This window comes from Xyrauchen texanus, chromosome 40 (assembly GCF_025860055.1).
Source record: "Xyrauchen texanus isolate HMW12.3.18 chromosome 40, RBS_HiC_50CHRs, whole genome shotgun sequence".
Taxonomy (NCBI): Eukaryota; Metazoa; Chordata; class Actinopteri; order Cypriniformes; family Catostomidae; genus Xyrauchen; species Xyrauchen texanus.
In genome coordinates this window covers 4,983,968-5,001,380 of record NC_068315.1, presented here as the reverse complement: position 1 = coordinate 5,001,380, position 17,413 = coordinate 4,983,968, and positions in this window count along the sequence as shown.

Sequence of the window (17,413 nt, the reverse complement as noted above, 5' to 3'; positions counted from 1 at the left end):
ACACAATGCAGTAAAAAGTGTAATAACCAGCTCCGGTCTCCATCTACTGTATTCTTCTTCTGCAATGACATTCTTCCACAGGTTATACTGGTTGATTGTCCCAGGCCACATCAAGAAAATGTTAATAGAAAAGCATTACAATTTAGGTCTGTCCCTAATGCCTTAATGTGTCAAGCCTGAACTGTAGGTCTGATGGTGGTTCAATTTTGCTAATATAATGGTCCCAAAAGAGTGAGACTACAGAAAATGAGGTGATTATCAAATATACTCTTTGATCTCCTCTTGGTGTGTGCTGGGAGAGGAGGAGAGATCTCGAATCACACACTACTAGATAGAAGTAAATGAAAAATGGGTGGGCATACAAGGCATACACATTACAACACTGTGTAATAGTTCATAACGAACTGTAAGCACTCTGTTAGCACATCAATTTCACAGGACTGGCGGCCTCTTTGCAAATACAACACTGATGAATGGTAAGTGAGATACTCAAGGACTTTGTAAACAGAAAAAATAAATCTGTGAGTTTATCCGAATCATCCACAATGCAAAACAAATCTTCAAATCATGTCCTGCATAGAAAACGTTAGACTAATTGGCAAAGTATTGGGGAAATAATGTATTGAAACCTTGGGACTACACTATATACTGTGATATATATTGTGTGACGGCAATACGTCATAATCGGATGAGTGTAAACACACATATCATACATAATAGTCAATGCCAATTATACGATTTTACATAAATTAGCCAAATACCCAATTTGTATCTATTTGTAATGACTTGGAATTGAGAACATGTTGCAGATCTCACTTTTTACTTGCTTAAAGCATCCACCAGAGGTGGGCGACTCAAGGTACATGACTTGACAAGAGTCTGACTCGAGTCACAAATTTAAGGACTTGTGACTTGCTTGACTAAATGAAGAAAATGACATGACTTGACTTTGACTTGAGAACCAGCGACTTGAGACTTGACTTGATCCACATGACTCCACAATGACTTTAATGTTTTTATTATTATTATTTTCAATACATTATTATAAATAGTAATGAAATGTGTTTAAAAATATTGCAAAATCAATTAATTCATATGCAAAAATGTAAGCCCTCCAGCACCACTGATCTACATCTGCGCCGTAATGACATATGATTGTCAAGTTCCCAAAATAATCTCCTCTGGATAGAAAGATTTTGAATTGGAACATGTGAATAAAAAAAGTATGTAATTATGCAATGCAAAAATATCCGATACAGCCACCAAAACCAAAAATTTATCCAGAAAGTTTAATATGAACAATTACTGTTCAAATGTTTAGGGGCAATACCTTTATGACTATTTTAAATAAATGTATCTCTGAAGGGAACTGACTGTCTTCAGAAAAGTTTCCATGGCATTCTTTTCATCTTACCTCCGTATAATGGCTGATAAATTATTGTTTATAAGTGCAGTACACTGTTATAAAAATCATTAAAAAAAATTATGTAAATATATGTATATAAGTTAATCTTTTCAGAGCAAAAATACATATTTATTTAAAAAATGTACCTCTATTTATTTTAGTACTGTGGCTTGACTCAACTTGACTTGAAACTCCTCAGAACTCGACCCAACTTGCTTGAAATGAGTCACTGACTTGACTTGCTTGATTTGTCTGCACTGCCTTGACTCGAGACTTGATGGTTAAGACTTGAGACTTGCTTGTGACTTGAACATGTGTGACTTGCTCCCTCATCGTGGAATCCACAACAATAGAACACAGATAAACACAGGCTGAATTTGAGCTTTTCTAATACATTTAGTGACAAATGGCATATGTTACCAGTCAAAACTGAATTTAACTTTTGTATTACCCTTAAAACCTTTTGATTGAAAGGCTTGTATGCGTAAATACTTGCAAAAGTTTTATAGACAAATATAAATGTAAAACTTCTTGAGATTGGGATGGATGGATGGACAAGACCACTGAAAAGACCATTTGGGAGTGGTTTAATTCACAGTGGGATATTCACGTAATTTTTGCAGCGTTAATTAGAATTTGCTTATGATGAACCATTTCAATCCATCATTCTTGGAACATGAACTAACACTGTTTTGGAAACCTTGTGCCTGAATCAAATATTACTTTGCAGGCATGTCATTGGCAAACCTCTGTACCAGTTGGCTTTGTAATACTTTGTCTCAGGGCATGATCTAGGGCACTTCATGAATATGCAAATTATCCTGTCATTATTAATTTACCTAATGACTCCCTCCATGGGGAAGTCAGACATTTAAAAAATCTGCTGATCCTTACAGTGAGCCATTGAGCTCATTAGACAGCAGAAAGCTGAAACCGCTTGCTTTATTTTAGGATATCTTGGACTGAACATCTATAATGTAAGTTAATGCTGGACACAAGATATTTTTTGTCTTGTCTTGGCTTTACATTAACATTTAGTCATTTTGCAGATGCTTTTATCCAGAGTGATATACAAATGGAGAAAAGCACAAGTAGAATCGTAATAACAAACGTTAAAAGTAAACCAGAGTAGAGACTAGAAAAGTAAAGAAAACACTGTTATATAAAAAGTAATTTAATTATGGTGATGGATTACTTAAATGCCAATTAGTGTCAATTAATTAAGTGACAGTCGATTACTTAATAGGAAGCATTTTTGTCTGGAAACTAGAACCTACAAACCTAACACTGAATGTTCGAACAACTTTGGCTTATGTTATGTAAAGGTTAGGAAAAAACATAATTAAAATAGCATTAATGGAGCGCCCTTATGATGTTATTAGTGTTTGATAAAAGTTCTCAAAATGTTACATATTTTATAATTGTTCTTTGCCAACAGTGTTTGTACGTCCGTTTAAGGTTCCCACAACTGCAACGTAATGTTTAGAAAACTTATTAAGAACAGAAATTTGTTTGCAGGGTAGTTTCACACTGCCTTCCCAATACACTATAATACGACGTCTAATAATTTATGACAAATTTAAGTAAGCTTCAATGATGAACTAGTAAACATTTATTGACTACCATGCTTATTTCTTGTGAGAAATTATAATAAAATTTACTTTTTAAATTGACAATTAATTTCCATCTTTCGGTTGCTCCATGACGCACCATTTTTCTTTCAAACAATCATCAGACTGCACGTACAGGATTATGGAATATCATACGCAATAAATAACATACGTGCTGTATTCCAAACCAGATGAAGGAAATTTAGTGCCATTATTTTTATGATAATTCAGCACATTCCCCCCTAAATTCATATTACCTTAAAACTCAAGTGAAGGATTATAGCAAATCTTAACTAAATAGCAAAAAACAATCACAGATGCCTCTCTGGAACCATCCATAAGTATATAGTTTACTGGATTTGCCAAATTTACCAATTTCTTTTTAATTATGAATATTCAGCAAAAATAATTATATTGTGATATACTGTATAGCATTACCTTTATATAAAATCAGTCATATAATGTACATAAGATTTTAATCATACACTCCATATTCCTTCCTTAACTTATCTTTAGTCATATACTAAAACGAAAAACAGAATCAAAAGCCAGTTTGTTGTATACTGCTTGGCTGCGACAGAAACAGATCAGTGTCTAAACATAAATGTTCATCTTGGTGTGTCAGGTAACAAATCTATCTGTACTGGGAACACACTCTGCCTGTGACCAGTCAAGGAAAATATATTTCTATCATTGTAGGATCACACATATGTGTCTAAAGGAAATCATTTATGACTTTCCTATTGCCCTTTTAATACTACAAAGTAGATACCTGGCAGCTGCATTCAATAGATAGCGAAAACTCACTCCTCCCTGGCAATTGATCAGGATACCACTGTCCTGTTGTCCAACCGGATAAGTTATCAGAATCTCCGGAAGGAAAATCGTCACCAATATTGCCGCTGACCCATCCAAACCCAGTAGGCTGGACGACCCTCGTATACAGTGCCCCAACCTTGTGGCAGCACACATGTTCCAACGGAACGCCCAACATCAGAAGGCAGGTCAGTTTCCATGGTAACAGCGTTAGGTAGCTCTCACGCGTCACTTTGAAGAGCCGGAACGCATGGTTCAGTGGTTGAAGTCCCATCTTGAAGTTCATCCAGCACTGAAGTTCTCTCATGCAACATGCCCAGCACAATGACAGTGGAATCCAAGATCATGAGCCCAAAAAGCCAGGAAATGTTCTCGCAGGGAGAACTTATCCCACTTTGAACACCGCTAGGCACCGGCGGAATGACAAAGCATGAGTTGGAGACAGACATGCATGCATGAAGACCTGAATTGAATTACATAACCATGCTTTATTATTCAAAGTACCCATATCGAAATTCTCTTCAGCTGCAGTCAAGCCGACAGACAGGCAGACAGAGGGATTAATGCATGGCTTTTGCCTGCAGCAAGACCTGTAACCATTAGATGGGGCCCTTGGCTTATTTTTGGTAACTGTTCCCAAACCAGCGACCTTCATTCCTTTAATACTGAGGTGGGGAATTTGAAAATATTTTGAATTTATTGTTTTCAGGCATGACTGCCCTGATATGCCTTTGCAGCAGGGACACTGACAGAATAAACCTTTCCCCTGGTATTCTGAACAGGGACAAATTTATGATCATTTGGGAAAACTGTTTTGCCACAATGCCTTGTCCTTGTTATGAATATCTGTGAACGTAAGCCACAGATTGCGTTTCGACACCACAAGGCCTGCCATATTCTGACCAATGGCACGAGCAACATGTTTTGTTAAACGTAGTGCATGGCTAAGGCCCACCATATTCCAACCAATGGCACAAGCAATATGTGTTGTAACCCCGAGTCTCTTCCATTGCCAGGAAAAAAGTATATCTGTGGTCAGCTGACTGATTTGGATTCCTGGCCATGTAAGGTTGATCCCAGGACTTCAAAATCGAACTATGGAGGACCGGGGGAAAAAGAGAGCGGCCTACGAGATGTTGCTCTATGTTGGCCCCTAAAAAAACAGTCATCCAAGATCAATTTACAATCCTCCGACTGTGCTTCATCCAGCCAATCCAGGTGCAATTTTTTCCACTGCACATGTGATAACCTCCTGCCATTCCACATAAGTTGTCGAAGGTCTGGAAAAGTGACCACTAGGAGGCAAGCCTTCAGCCTGGCCTTCGAGATCTTTAGAATCTGATGTCACTATAGATATGGCATCCTCATCCTCAGTGCCGAAGTAAATCGTGGTGCAGTCCTCAGGGCTAGGATGCAAATGCCCATGTTTAAAATCCATGGGAGAATATCCAGCCGAATCCTGGGAGACTGACAGAAAGAACCATAGATCGGCCTGCTGCTCAGCTCCCATCTCCTTGGAGTCCGCGCCAGCCTCCCAAGAGTCAAACAGCTGCATGGCATTGGCAGACACATGGCCTGCACCAGCATGTGGCTTAGATGAATTTCCAATGGAGGCAAGCCTTTCATGGAGTGTCCTGACGTTCATCAAATCACACTCTGGTTTCCAAATCTTCCAACGCGGTCTCTGAAAACCCAGGCAGGCAATGCACATGCCGTGAGAATCCTCACCGACGATGAACCAAATGCACAGAGCTAAGCACTTCCAAATTCTATCCTGTGTTGCTACTCAAATGGGAGAATAAAAATTATCCCCACTTTTTAACGTGAGTCATTGGTACAACACAGGCCAAATGAGATTGTGCACTAAAGAACAGAAAATCTGACTAGTTGGTGAGAAAGTGAGCATCACTAAATTGAAAGCAAACAATAAATTGGCATGATTGTATAAGGGCGTCAGACCATGTGACTCTCAGGGCATTTTCCCAATGCGACTATGCAGCTCAAGTTCCTACGAAAGGGAACTTTACCTCAAATCCAAAAAGCTATTCTTTTGAAACTAAGCGGAAAAACCAATTTGTTCCGTTCTTCCATAAAATGTTTTATGAATCTGTCACATTGCTATGCAGGCTTTGCAAAGAGGCTGTTTTTGAAGGATAGGGCCAAAAACGAAATGTGACGTGACAGCAAACTCATCAGTATGTACCGCAAAGCAGTGTTGCTTCATTTTGCAAACATTTAGTATACACAAATGTTTTAAAGGAATGTTCCGGGTTCAATACGAGTTAAGCTCAATCAACAGCTCCTGTTGCATAATGTTGATGTTATTTTCAACATGTCCCTCCTTTTCTTAAAAAAAGCTAAATTGCACCTAAATTGTCCAAGTGCATCAAGTTTTATAAAATTTGGAAATTGCCTCAATACAGTCCAAATAGTCATTATAAACTGCACCTGAAGAATTTATTGGCATATGTCTGTTAAACTATTAAATAAATCAAAATCTTTTTGATAACTTTTTGTCATAAGGGTCTTTTGTTTATTAACTGAAAATGTGTGCCAACCAGAGGAACGACCTTGGATGAGTTCGAAAAAGGGTTTGTTTGTTATAAATTGACAGTGGCTTAATTTTTTATTTTAATTTTTTTTAAACGTAATCCATATAACATATTGATTCAGGTGCACTTAAGGGTTCAGAAGAAGAAAACCAAATGCTAGCAATTAAAGATCCAGAGTTATTACCAAAAAAGGATATTGTGGTGGTGTGTGTTTGGCCAAGCATTCGTCCAGAGAGAGCGAAAGCTGTTAGGGTGCATACACCTGAGCCAGATAATGACTAACACCTGTTTCCAATTGCAGTAAGCTTGGGGAGAGCAGTATAAAAGGAAACACGCCAGCAGGGAGAAGAGCTACATGTCTGAAAATACTCTGTTGTGTTGAGCTAATTTGTGTGAAGCTGAAAAGCGATTTTGAGTTTGTCAATGAAAACATTACCTTTGAGAGGAATAATCCAGTTCCCTGTGTTCTCCTTTCCCTCCCCACGTGAAGTTCTTTACACTGGTGCCGAAACCAGGGAAGGATGACCACGCTGTCCTGGAGACCTCGCTGCTCCCTCAAGAATGTGATGCCGAGGATATACGATCTGGTGACTACCGAAAGGGATGGCTGAGCGAGTCCAGTACCATCGCCTGGCATGGGCGGCGTGTTCGGGAGCCGACGAGTTTTTCTTTCTCTCTCTGCGCTCTCGTTCGCTCGCTCTCTTCTTTCCCCTAGAGCTGTTCCTGTTTCACAAGTCAGGAAAAAACATCCAGCACTGGATCGGCCGAAAGGGCAGTGGATCCGCTCAAGTAATGGGGCAGGAGTAAGGCACAGCCAGAGCCCGGCCTGTGTTGGGTGATGGGGATATGTGGAGACCGGGGCGGGCTGTGTGACAAGTGCGTAGAGAGAGCGGGATGGACACCTGGAGCGAATTATCCCTTCCAGCTGTTGGTGATTGCATAGTTGGCGGGTGGGGAGCTGCAGTCGAGAGAGACTCCGGGAGAGCGAGAGATGCAATGAAGCTCTGTATCTATGTGGAGCTGAAAAGCACCCAGTTAGTGTGTTCTTGCTGCTGAAAAGGAGTGGTGTTGAATGTCTTTGTTACATTAAAAAGTGCTGACAATAAATTGTCTTATGTTGCATGTTTGACTTGCTCCAGACTCCTTCATTGAGTCCACTTCCTTACAGATGTATTGTGAGCACTACCTTGTGTCCGATTCTGACAATATTTGTCACCAGTAAGAAAATCTGTACAAATGCAATATGATTCCAGCACCCTAAAAAATTATGATAGCATCAGCTATTATAAGCATCAGAAATAAGAACTGCCACACAGGTAGTATTAAAACCGCCAGAAATGTGACGCACAAGATCAGCATGAGGTTGAGAGAAGAAAGGAAATCTCAGCATGCATCAGACAGACTTGTACATAGCACTTAATGTAGCAGGTGATTTTATGTATGGTATCATCCTCCTTGGATCATAATTGCAGTCCTGCTGTTTCTTTGAACAGTCAGAACAGAGAGCCGTTAAATCAATGCCTCTCTGAAGACAGAGGAGCAAGCCAAGCTAAAATATGCTACCACTTATTAGCTATTAAAAAGCACACAAACAGAAACCACTCATTATGGCACCAACACCCTAGAGCAGTGGTTCTCAATCAGGGTGCTGGGGCCCACGGGGGGGCCTCAGCAAACTTACTTTGGTGCTGCAAGATGACTTAAAGGGGTGGTTCTCCCAAAAATGTAAATTATGTCATCATTAAATCACCTTCATGTTGTTCCAAACCTGCATGACTTTGTTTCTTCTGTGAAACAGACACACAAAATAAATAAATAATAATAATAAAATGTTGGGCAGAATGTTAGCCTCTATCACCATTGCATTTTTTTTCTTTCTCAGATACAATGAATGTCAAAGGTGATTGAGGCTAACATTATGCCTACTATTTTCTTCAGTTGTCTGTTCCACAGAAGACACATTTTTAAATGTGTTATATTTCCATAAATTATGAATGGAGAATCTCTATGATTCAGTTATTCATCAACACATCCTTGACAAGTGTTATGCAAGTTAAACACCAATTAATGGCCCATAGTACGATTTCTAAAAATATTTCAGCTGGAAAAAAATAATGCAACCTCTCTTATGCCATCCCAGATATGTATGACTTTATTTTTTCTGCAGAATACAAATGAAGATTTTTTAGAAGAGTATCTCCTCTTCGTTGGTCTATATGATGCAAGTGAATGGGTGCCAAAATGTGTAAGCTTCAAAATCCAAATAAAGAGCATAGAAGCAATCCATACGACTCCAGTGGTTAAATGCATGAGATCAGACACTATATGATAGGTGTGGGTGAGAAACAGATCAATATTTAAGTCATTTTGGATAATAAATTATCCTCCCTGCCTTGTAGGGGGCGATATGCACATAGAATGTGAATCACCAAAAACATCTTAAAGATTTTGTCAACCATTCACTTGCATTGTGTGGACCAACAGAGCTGAAATATATATATATATATATATATATATATATATATATATATATATATATATATATATATATATATATTCTTTTTAATATTTGTTTGTGTTCTGCTGAAGAAAGAAAGCATGAGGGATGGCATGAGGTTCCATGAGGGGAATTTTTTATTTTTGAGTGAAACATTCCTTTATACATGCTGATCTATTCTGGTTATTGCTGGGTTGATGCTAGTCTAACTGTTGTTTATAAGCAAAAAAATCCAGCGTGGTCTTTCATATGAAGCTGGAAGACAAGTGAGGCCTGCCGGTTCAACAAGTTAAACAGAAACCTGTTAAGAAGATTGGTAGGGACACCAGCATACCAGCATTACCTAATGCTAGCATTGTCAGCAGTTTTTGAAGGATGCCAGACTTTCTCGCTACAAAAAAAAAAAGAAAAACTTTTGAAAGAAAAGCTCTAAGAAAACAATGAAGAAGAAAGAAAGCTAGAAAAGGATGGAGAGAACAAAAATTTGAGATGTGGATGCAGGTGAGCAGCTCAAGAAACTGAAAGGGGAATAATTCAGCAGAGATGGACGCAGGAAGTAACTAATGGAAATGTGAAAATTGCACGAGGAAAAGAGAAAAATTGCACAGCTCCTGAATATGAATTAAGGTACATTCAGACAAGTAAAAAATAAATAAATAAATATAAAAAATGTAATGCTGCACCTGCAAATTTAGACACACTGATTTGCAAGATCACACACATTTATTAGTTTTGATGCAGAGATTGTGTTTTGTGTTGCCAGGATTCAGAAAATTTACATTGCCAATATACAGTACAGTATTATTAGGCTTACATACAGTACATATTCAGTTGAGTGTGTTCTTACGTCCGCTGGAACTGGGCCTGTCCAAAACAAGTGCAGCTAGTGTTTTCTGATTAACAAACAAATGTCTCATTAATCGGATCTTTTAATGAGTCACTCAAAACGACTCACATACTCTGAATCAACACCATAAGTCTTTCAGCCTGACTCTAAAATAAACAGGAACTGTTTTGTGTACATATAGTTATGTGTAAATGTTGGCTAATATTAATATATAGCTGCCTTAATAGCGTATTGAGAAAATAACATGCCGATAATCAATGTCTTGACATTCCTACAATATACACTATGTTGAGGTAAGCAACATATGATACTTAATCGCCAACAAACTTAAATGTAAAATTAAGCTCTTTTTTTTTACTTAAGAAAAAGTACTACAACTGAAGAAATAATTCACTTGAGTACTCAAAACTAGAAGTAAATATTATGACTCAAGAGTAAATAAGTAGTTTGCCGAAAAACTACTCAAGTTATTAAGTTTTAAACTTTATGAAAATGATATTATATATAGTATATACGCTTCCATTCTTAGAACACAAAGACATTTTGTTCTTGAAAGAATTTGATGCTTCCTTTCACAAAGGTTGCATTAAATTGATCAAAAATACTGCTAAAATCATGAATTGCTAATTATTATTACGGTTTGAATTTTTTTTTTTAAGTGATATTTATTCAATCTTTACCCTTGATTGCAAACATATACTGTGCCACCTATTCCTTACAAAAGCATTCTAAAGTGCTAATCTGGTACTCAAGAACATTTTCTTATTATTAGAACAATTGAAAATTGTTGCACTACCATGCAGAAATGTTTATATATAGAAACTCAGCAAAAAAGAAATGCCCTCTCACTTTCAACTGCTTTAATTTAACTTGTGTAAATATTTGTATGAACTGAACAAGATTCACAGACATGTGACTAACAGAAATTGAATAATGTGTCCCTGAACAAAGGGTCAAAATCAAAAGTAACAGTCAGTATCTGGTGTGGCCACCAGCTGCATTAAGTTCTGGTGTGCAACTCCTCCTCATAGACTGCACCAGATTTGCCAGTTCTTGCTGTGAAATGTTACACCACTCTTTCACCAAGGTACTTGCAAGTTCAAGACATTTCTGGGGGGAATAGCCCTAGCCCTCACCCTCCAATTCAACAGGTCCCAGACGTGCCCAATGGGATTGAGATCCAACCTCTTCTCTGGCCATGGCAGAACACTGACATTCCTGTCTTGCAGAAATCATGCACAGAAAGAGTAGTATGGCTGGTGGCATTGTTGTGCTGGAGGGTCATGTCAGGATAAGCCTGCAGGAAGGGTACCACATGAGGGAGGAGGATGTCTTATCTGAAACGCACAGCGATGAGATTGCCTGAAATGAAAACAAGCTCAGTCGATGATGCTGTGACACACTGCCCCAGACCATGACGGACCCTCCACCTCCAAATCGATCCTGCTACAGAGTACTGGCCTCGGTGTAATGCTCATTCCTTCGTCGATAAACGTGAGTCCGACCATTACCCCTGGTGAGACAAAACCATGACTCGTCAGTGAAGAGAACTATTTGCTAGTCCTCTCTGGTCCAGCGAAGGTGGGTTTGTGCCCATAGGCGATATTGTTGCCGAAGATGTCTGGTAAACATCTGCCTTAAACCATGCCTACATGCCCTCAGTCCAGAATCTCTCAGGCAATTGCGGACTGTCTGAGCACTGATGGAGGGATTATGCATTTCTGTTGTAGCTTGGGCAGTTGTTATTTCTATCCTGTACCTGTCCCGCAGGTGTGATATTCGGATGTACCAATCCTGTGCAGGTGTTGTTACACGTTGTCTGCCACTGGGAGGACGATCAGCTGTCCTTCCTGTCTCATTGAAGCGCTGTCTTCTCACAGTATGGACATTGCAATTTATTGCCCTGGCCACATCTGCAGTCCTCATGCCTATATGCAGCATGCCTCCCAGATGAGCATGGACCCTAGGCATCTTTCTTTTGGTGTTTTTCAGAGTCAGTAGAAAGGTCTCTTTAGTGTCCTAAGTTTTTATAACTGTGACCTAAATTGCCAACCATCTATAAGCTATTAATGTCTTAAGGACCGTTCCACAGGTGCATGTTCATTAATTGTTTATCGTTCATTGATCAAGAATGAAAAACTTTGTTTAAACCCTTTACAATAAAGATCTGTAAAGTTATTTGGATTTTTACAAAATTATCTTTAAAATACAGTGTCCTGAAAAAGGGAATTACATTTTTTTTTGCTGAGTTTATATATACGGTATATATATATATATATATATATATATATATATATATATATATATATTTCTACACTTGATGCTTTATTTTTAACACACATTTCATTTTTATTACACCACTAAGTCATTAAGATTGTCTCGTTTTTCCTCTCCCTCTATTCCTTCACTCTGCTTTTTAGACATGGCAGCTCAATATTCATTTTGACAGTGCCAAGAGTGAGTATGCATGTGAGCCAGCATTAAAATGCAGTGATGGTGGTGAAGAAAATGGTTTGATTCTATAAAAAGTGGCAGCATTAATTTGCGGTGATGACAGCATGACATTGCGGACAGGGGCATGTTTAAATGTCATCGACTGAGTCACAGCTTGCAGAGTTCAGTGGAAAATTAGGGTGAACCGCAAAGAATGTAACACTTTTTCAGTTAGACATGAATCTGTCGGTTCCCACAGAGGAACAGTTCGTCAAATTTGTGCTTATCCCATCATGTCACATCTGGGAATATGATCCCTCCCACAGCAAAACAACGTTTCTTTATCTTCTTCTTCATTCACGCCCTCACGCTGGTTTGATAGTGATCTGATCACACATGCTTTGATCATCATGTGGGTTTTCAGACTGCAGACTTGGGCAGAGTTCTCTAAGAGCTAATCTGACGTGTGCTGTTGTTAGGCACTTGTTGCCAACTCATGCAAGAAAGCCTCTTTCAGCAGGGTTCAGTCTGGCAGTGCTTTCAAAATGGCTTAAGGGTATTGTGGCATTTGTTTGTATTTAAAACTTAAATTATGGTTCAGCTTCTCCTAGTCAGCTTCTCGCTTGTCTGTGTTGTTTCCCCTTTAACTGCAAGTCAGTACATCTCACGAATTATTATAGAGATGGAATTGTTTCATATTAACATACAAATGAAAGAGATTCCCAAATAGAAAGTTGTTTCACAAATACATTTAATGAGATACACAAATAATGTAAGGAGTTTCACAAAAATTAAACTCACGCATTTATCTGTGTATAACTACATGCATTTGTCGATTTTGAAACAGATCTAGTGTCAAGATGTGCACACAAATCTACAAATAGGTGGACTCCACCCATCATCTACTCAAGCCAATCAGATAACGCCCACGTTAATCAGACCAATCGTAGCAAGTTCAATCTTCATCCAATCACGCATTGTTTTACTATCAGGGCGTGACCAGTGTCACAGAGCTCTCACAAGCATGGAATCAAGCACATACAGATAAGATCCAATGCCACAAAGTTTTAAAGAAACAGACATCATCAGAGAAATACTGTGACCATGCGGTGGTTGCTATTGACACAGACGGAAGCCTTCAGACAGTGTCAGCAGAGGTCGGAGCGGTGGCATCACTGGGGTGTGACTGAGGCGGAGATGGGAGGTAGTGACATAGATCCCGGTAGTGGGTCGCAGATGGAGGAAGGGTTGTGTGGCGTGGAATTTGAAGATGGTACCAACTGGACAGTAGTGGAAATTAGAAAAGAAATAGTAGGGAGTAGGCAGACAGGTTTTGGAATTGGAGAGTGAAAGGGAAAATCAACAAGAAGTAAAGGGAAGAAAGGACAAGTACAAGGTAATGAATAAATTTCTATCTGAGTCAATAAATGTTTTAAACACTATCAAAGTTACAAAAGCATTGAAGGATGCAGTAGGGAAAATAAAAAGTGCTAGCGTGGTACGAGATGGAAGATTGTTGATATTCTATAAGGACAGTAAACAACAAAAAGCCGTGGCATGCTTAAAGGCTCTAATGGGAAAAAGTATTGTGTTCAGTAATGGTTAAAAAGAAATGGGTAAGTGGGGTGATAACAGGAGTCCCCACGGAAATATCAGTAGAGTCTATAAAGAAGAATTTGTCTGGAGAGGCAGTAATGGATGTCAGATGACTTTAATATGTCAAGAACAAGGAGAAAATGGATAGTCTCTCTGTCATGGTACAGTTTAATGAGGAAAAACTCCATAACAGGGTATTTCTCGGGCTTTAAAATATGCTTTAAAAGTGGTCCGCAAAGGAAAATAGCATTGTGCAAAATGTGGTGGTGAGCACAAATATGGGAAGTGTGGGACAGGAGTGAGTCCGAAATGTTGCAACTGTGGAGGGGACCACAGTGAGGGATACAGTGGATTGTGGGGTAGCTTGAGCACTGATCAAAATGGAAAAATAGTTGAAGACATTCTAGATTTGGAGAACTTCATATGTGTAAATAATGGAAATGCTACAAGAATGGATGCGGGAGAAATCTATATGGAGAAATTCAGCCTTAAATTTGACAGTTATGTCTCAAAACTTGCGTTATTTCACTAACTTAAAAACTTTGCAAATTAATGGAAAGAATGGTGATGAATAATTTAGTGTATATGCTTGAAAATAAGAGGTTGCATTATCCACATCAAAGTGGCTTCAGGAAAGTAGTGAATAAAGAAGTACTAATAGGGGTATTTTTGATAGTGAGAAGGCTTATGATATGATGTGGAAAGAAGGTCTGCTAATCAAAATGAATAAAATGGGAATAAAAGGGAGGTTATATACAGTTACAGGTAAGGGTGGGAACATCATTTTCAAAAGTATACTCAATAGATAATGGTACGCCTCAAGTTAGTGTCTGCAGTCCCATTTTGTTTAATAATATGATCAATTAAATCTTTTCAAAAATTGGGACTGGGGTTGGAAGATCTCTACATGCAGATGATGGAGCATTATGGAAGAGCGGAAGAAATGTCAAATATGTGGAGGATAGAATGCAGGAGTCAATAGATGAAGTTGGAAAATGTGCTGACAGTTGGGGGTTCTGATTCTCATTAACTAAAACATTGGTAGTATGTTTTTCAAGATGAAAATAATTTTATTTTATGTAATTAGGCAATGACCATCTCTTAAAATTTTCCCTTGCCTTGTTTGTGAAATTACATTTTTTCTTGTACCAGATTTGTCACAATGGAGAATGTAACTAAGTCTGCATACCATCATAAATGCTGTATAACTGTGAAGCCACTGGTATTGTCAGCTCATGTTTTAAATATTTGCACTGAAATTAATAGACAATTTTGAATCAAGAGCTGTAAGCAACAGAGGAGAGAGAAGAAATAAAATGACTCCAGAGACTGAGGCAGTCCAGGGTAGATATGAAGGTCAGCCAGCTCAGCCGTGACAAATGCATACACCTTCCCTACTGTCCTCAACCCCCCAACTCCACTTTCTCTGGCATCGCATCTGTAACCCAAATTCATCCTCCACACTCAGGTTTCTGAAGATTAAAGTACATTAGGTATAGACTAGTTTGAGACAAGTTTGAGTTGTTTCTTGATAAAACAAAGTAATTTGAATTGTGATGTTTAACTGTGTTGAGGTTAGTTTTCTCACATGTAGTAAAAACAACAACAACAAAACTATCCCATACTCAATGGATAGTTTACTCAAAAATTACAATCATTCAGTCACTATTATTCAGCCCCAATAACTTTCTTTCATACTGTAAGTGGATCAAAAAAATAAGATGTTTTGAAGAATTTGTGAGCTACTATTTTCCATGCATTTAAAGCACATTGTTACCAACAGAGGCTGTAAGCTCAGAAAAAGGACAACAAATAAATAAATGAAAGGACAAAAGAATTAGTTAATGACTTGTGTGCTTCCTAGTTTTTGGAAGCCATACAATAGATTAGTGTGAGGAGCATGCCAGCAGGCCTAATTTACAATGCTCTTTACAAAATTAAAACTGCAATATTTGCTTTTACAGTCACTTTTAATTTCATTTTTGGAGTGTCCAACTTCATTTACTTTTTTGTTCACTTTTGTCTTCCATTGAAAAACAACATTACGCAGGTTTGGAATGACATAGATGTTTGCAAATGACAGAATTTTTGGGTGAATTATTCCTTCAATACACTCACACAATTGCTGTGTTTCAGCCTTGAAATGATCACAGACACTGAGGATAAGAGTAATTAGCTCTTTGGCAACCATGACAGCACATATTATCATTCACAAGAAACATGCACCTTTAAATCAGTAATTACATAAAATTACATCACTGCTTTTGTGGTTGAGCCTGTGAAGTCTCTAACTAGTACAAAATGACTTTGATTAGTGCTTGTGAGTATGGTCTAACAAGCTTATAAAAAATGTAATAAGTCAATTCATAGATCACACATTATGCTGTTTACAAACACGATCAGGGCCAGTTTATATGGAACTGTCTAAAGGGGGCATAAAAAGGGATATGTTTCTCATTAAATGCACAGTGTCCGTGACACTTTTTCAATACCTCTGCTGCATTTCAGTCTGTTTGTTTTCATTTCTTTTCAGTCTATATATTATTGATCATAATATGTTGGTTTAATGTTACTGTACTGTTTAAGTGTTTCAAAATGTAGCACATGAAATTTTATAAATTACAAAACATCTCCCATTTGCTTTCAGTGGTCATATATTTTATTTTCCATGAGTCTGGGTGTAACATTTAGCATGGAAACAAAGTCATTTTTACTGGGGACTGGGCTGATAGAATGAACGCTTCAGTCTGTGCTTACTGGAATGTGAAGCAATACCCCAGTGGTAGAAGCTGGAAATGTTGTTGATAGGTTGGGCATGTCTGAGCTCCAGTTTCTGGGTGAAATGTCTACAGGGTGGCACCAAAAGCGGGTTGTATTTTTAGTTATAAATTATGTAATACAGTCAATATGACTGCGTATTTTATTAAATGTACACACAGACCATAAACCTAACTGTCATTCGAGTCAAAATATAATTTTAAAGTGAAATAGCAAACTCTGAATCGTGCTAGCATTTGTGTGAATACAACGACTTACTGGTTCCCATGGGACCAGAACCAATGTGTCATAGGTTGTTCTCCCTACATGCTATCAGCAGCGCTAGAGGGAAAGGTGACCACAGATGAACCGATACAAAAATGTCTGATAGGAGATGTACATGAACTATCGGAAGCAACATGTTAATTTCCTATGTTATCATGTCGACGCCATCAGTTTAACAGCTGCATAAAATGATAAGAAACAGCACTCTGTGTATTTTTTACATTTAGTCCCCCTTTGTTAAAGACCAAGAAACCCTCATCTAGTTTTCTTTCTTCTGGAAAATATTTTTGAGCTTGTTCAACTGGGGCAGGTCATGGCTACATAATAGCTATGCACATTTAAAGTGTCTCAGCCTGTCAGCCTCCAAATGTCTGGCAGGAAAACAAGGTGGTAATGTGTATTTATGGAGCTGCGGCCATGTAGACTGCAAAGGATTGAGTGAAGATATCTGGCACTTGAGATTGTTTGACCTCTCTGTTGAAGGGAACGGTTGATTGATGTATTGAGGCATTGCATTTACCTGTACTCTCTAGATCCGCTGTGTGAATGGCAGGAAGGCTCTTTGCATTTGTCATAAATGTGTTTTCGCTGTAAGGATTTGGAGTATTTTATAGT